This window comes from Psammomys obesus, unplaced genomic scaffold (genome assembly GCF_907164565.1).
Source record: "Psammomys obesus unplaced genomic scaffold, mPsaObe1.curated_primary_1811, whole genome shotgun sequence".
Classification (NCBI taxonomy): domain Eukaryota; kingdom Metazoa; phylum Chordata; class Mammalia; order Rodentia; family Muridae; genus Psammomys; species Psammomys obesus.
Window position 1 is genome coordinate 7,102,339 of NW_026585687.1, and position 4,582 is coordinate 7,106,920.

Consider the following 4,582-nt stretch of genomic DNA (forward strand, 5'->3'; position numbering starts at 1 on the left):
GATAGCCTGAATATAACTCCATTTTGAAATAAAGATCTTGACTGGGAACTGAATTCAGGTACCAGGAAATATCACAGAATGTACACGTGGCAGAAAACAAAGTTAACTCTCCTAGCAACAGCATCCAGGAAATATAACAGAATAAATGCTCCATAGAAAATAGAGACAAACTCCCTGGCAATAATCAATGGGAATCGGTTGAGAATCGGGTGGGAAAATTCTCCCCAATGTTTCAGATATGATTTAGAAAAATAGCCATTGTGATTATATGCCTTAGCCATTGTGATTATGTGCCTCAGAAAAGGTCACCCCGCCCTACTAAACTTCACCCAATTCTGTAACGCCAAGGCTTGTGCCCCCCCTGCTTGCTGCCATGGAAACCCCCAGCTCACAGACTTTCCCTTTAAAAATCCTGTTCACTCAGAGCTTGGGGTCCCACTTCTGTACTGCTGTGCCAGTGAGACTTGGGTCCTGAGTTCGATCGCTCTCGTAATAAAGCTCTCTTGCAATTGCATCGAGTCTTCTCCTGGTGGTCTCTGAGGGTCCCATGAACCTGGCATAACAGTAGCTCCTAATGAACTAGAAATCTTAAAGTGATAAGCATCCTTTGTATGCTAATGAATGATTAATGACTAGGAACTAATTTGTCTTTTTTCTTTCTTTCTTTTTCTTTTCTTTTTTTTTCTCTGTTTGTTTGGAGACAAGCTTGTCTATGCATCTGGCTAGCCTGGAATGGCCTAAATAGACTAGACTTAGCCAAAAACTCTAAGAGATCTGTCTGCCTCTACCTTCCAAATACTGGGACTAAGGGTGTGCACTGCCACACTAAGCCTGACAGGGAAAGTTTAAGGGTCCTCAGAACAGGACTAGGTTGTCTGGGTATTCAAAATTCTAACTATTGGGTCAGAACTTTTAGCACTACTCAGCCTTCAGGAAGGAGAAAGAAGCTGAAGATGACTGACCAATGGGTAATAATTTGATCCATTTTGCTTATGTAATGAATATTTCATTAAGTATTATAAAAAATAAAGAGAAGGATTTACAAAGCTTTCAATTTTCTGAACATGGCCTGAAATAGTATGAAAGACTTGTATTCATTTCCCCATATTTTGGTTGTACATCTTTTCTATCTGACTACATGGCAAATGAAGTGCTTTCCAGAGTTCTATGATCCACTCTAGCAAACAATAAAAACTGAAATGGTGGTCATAGGAACCTCAAATTTATAGTCACCTTGTTATTCGGAAACAGGTTACAACATGGACTTTCAGAGAGTATCTAAAACTAGAAAGTCTCCTGAGAGCTTGTTCTAACTCTAGGTAGTAAAAGAATTTAATTGCATTTTAAGATACTTTGTTGGTATAAGAAAATTTCTTAGTATTATTACTGTCTTGTGGGAGCACTGGGAACATGGTCACATAAATTTGTGTCTATCCACACTGACAGAATAATAATAAATTCACAAACTATATTTGTATCTTTAGTTCACTTTGCCAAGTCGTACAGATTTCCCTTGACAGCTAGCTAGCTGAGGTAAACAAAAGTTATTTTAACCTTTAAAATTACATTTATTTATGTATTAGGTATTCAAGGTATGCCCACGTCCTACAGCATTCATGTCAGTATAGCTGGTTCTCTCCTTCTACCCTGTGAGTCCTAGTATTAAACTTTTGTCATCAGACTTGAGAAGAAACATCTTTACCCACAGAACCATCTCATCAGCACCTTCCCTATTTCATTTCAATCGTCAATAGTGAATATTAGTAGTAACTCTCATATAATGTTATTTCTCAAACAATACATATACATATCTAAGTATATATGTAGATAGTTCAGAATGTCCATAAAAGAATTACACTTAAAAAGAAGCCTTACCAAATGGAGGAAACAGGGAACCAATACAAATGTAAAGAAAAAATCACTCTAAGTAGTTAGATTAATTAACTACTAAGTAGTTAGATTAACAAACCAACATAGAAGGATGTGTCAGACTGCTGCAGAATCAAGCAACTGGGTCAGAGTGAAGGGGAGGTTCTTGGTTGAATAGAAACAAAACACAAGGTTATAGAGGCGTAAAGGAGGAAGGCTTAGGTCCAAATACACAAATAACTAGACAGTAGGTACAATTGCATGAACTGGTAGGTGGATGAAAGACAATTCAAGTATGCAGTGTCAGCAGCAGAGACTAAGGCTGAGCTAAAACCTTGGAAGAGTACAGATTTCTCTGCCTGTTAGTCCCTTATACTAGGTGGCCAAATAATAGGTCTGTGAGGTTTATAGCCATCATTGTGTTAGGTGTTCTTTTAATGGAGTACAGGTGAGAGTGTTATATACCCTTTCCTAAGATCAGTTTGTTCAATAAGTTTTTCTTATATGATAGGGTCCAAATTTCTGTGATAAATTTAACTGAGTGGCATTTATTTTCACCTATACAGATGTTATTTATCAGTCTGTGACTTCTGAGTGATGCCAGAGAGATTTTCTTCCCTTGCCTGACAAGGTGTAGATTCATACTGCCTCTGTGTTTACACTCAAAGTGAAAAGCTACTTGTAAAATGACGTAAAGAAGGGTACATCCTGATCTTTATATACTGTATTGTCCTAACAATAAAAGAAAAAAATATTTTCAAGAAACCGTGGTGCTACAAGACTTGTTGACAAAAGTAAGAACTCTTACCTCAAAGCAATAAAATCATTGGTTTATTCTGTAGCCAAATATGAGTGACTATGGCCCAAGAATATAGATTCATGCTTGCCCAAATTCTATGTTCCAATGAGGTAGCAATTTCATTAAGTTTTTGTAGAAGCAGAACAAAGAAGCTCGTAAATCAGGCACTACAAATACATCCTTGAAAATATTAGTTGAGCTTGTTACAGCAAAGCAGGGAAACCTTTACAGGCCTGGGATGCCCTCTGAATCAGCATTCTTAGCTTTCAGGTCTGTGGACACTTGTGCTAACTTATACATTTCAAAAGGTTTTATCTAATAGCCAAAGACAAATAAGATAAAGAGATGGGTTAGAAATGTTTATTAGAATGGCTAAAGACAGGATAAAATGAATTTCATTTGGGCTCTGGGCCTGCAACATTCTCAACTCTCTACCCTCTTGGAAGTTCCAGTCAGCTAATCAACACAAGGTGTCAGGGGACTGTGCTCTTGCTTTTCATCTGCAGACATTTGCAACAATACTGTCAAAGAACAGTAATTTCTGTAAGAATCTAGTGATGGGGAAAGGGACAGGCTGACCTAGCATGAAGAAGAACTTGTTTCTTCATAAAACATTTCACGTACTTCTAACATCATCAGACTACCTTACAGGACAAGTTGGAGTTGACATAATGATGGGTTAATTATATGTGGAAACACACCTTACTCAGAATTATGTAATTATGCATATATCTTACCCTCTATTAAAACCTAAACCTCTTTCTAAACGAGGATTGATCATCTTACCCCATGTCCGCTCTCTTGATTATCTTTTTTAGGTGTATAGATTTCATTATGTTTATCATATCTTATAGGTCTATATAAGTGAGTATATACTGTTTTTATCTTTCTCCTTCTGGGATCAATCCTCATTTAGAAAGATAGATGGGATGTGTATTGAATGTATGACAGGAGTCTACTGAAGGCATCTGAAAGACTCTAACTAGCAGTGTTTTCAAAGCAGATACAAAGACTCATAACCAAACCTTCGGCAGAGTACAGGGAATCATATGAAAGAAGGGGAGTTAGTATGATGGGGAAAGGATAGGAGCTCCACAAGGACCAAATATATCTGGGCACAGGGTCTTTTCAGAGACTGACATTCAACCAAGGACCATGTATGGATATAACCTAGAACCTCCGCTCGGATGTAGCCCGTGGTAGCTCAGTAACCAATTGGTTTCCCATAGTAAGGGGAACAAGGACTATTTCTAACAGGAACTCAATGGCTGGCTCTTTGACCTCCCCACCCCCCAAGGGAGGAGCAGTCCTGTTAGTCCACAGAGGAGGACTTTGCAGCCAGTCCTGAAGATACCTGATAAAACAGGATCAGATGAATGGGGAGGAGGCCCCCCAATCAGTGGACTTGGAAAGGGGCAGGGTAAAGATGAGGGAGGGAGGGTGGGATTGGGAGGGAATGAGGGAGCAGGATACAGCTGGGATACAGAGCTAATAAAATGTAACTGATAAGAAAAAAATAAAATTAAAAAAAACAAAAACAAAAACAAACAAACAAACAAACAAAAAAAAAAAAAAAAAAAAAAAAAAAAAAAAAAAAAAAAAAAAAACAAAAAAAAAAAAAAAAAAAAAAAAAAAAAAAAAAAAAAAAAAAAAAAACCTAAACCTCATTTCAGGTCCCAAAGATGAACTTGAGCATCAATGGACCTCTTTAATTTTTCTCTAAAAAGTTTTTACCAAAAATTAAGGCCACATTGCATAAATCTTTTTCTTTGCTTTTAGCTGTTACTTATATCTCAAAATGCTATATTGAGGACAGGTAGTTGAGCCTACTTCACTAAGGCTGCCAGGGCTTGGTCTTCTAAAATCCTTAGTAACATTAGTGGAGCCAAATTTGTCTATTCATATCACACACAC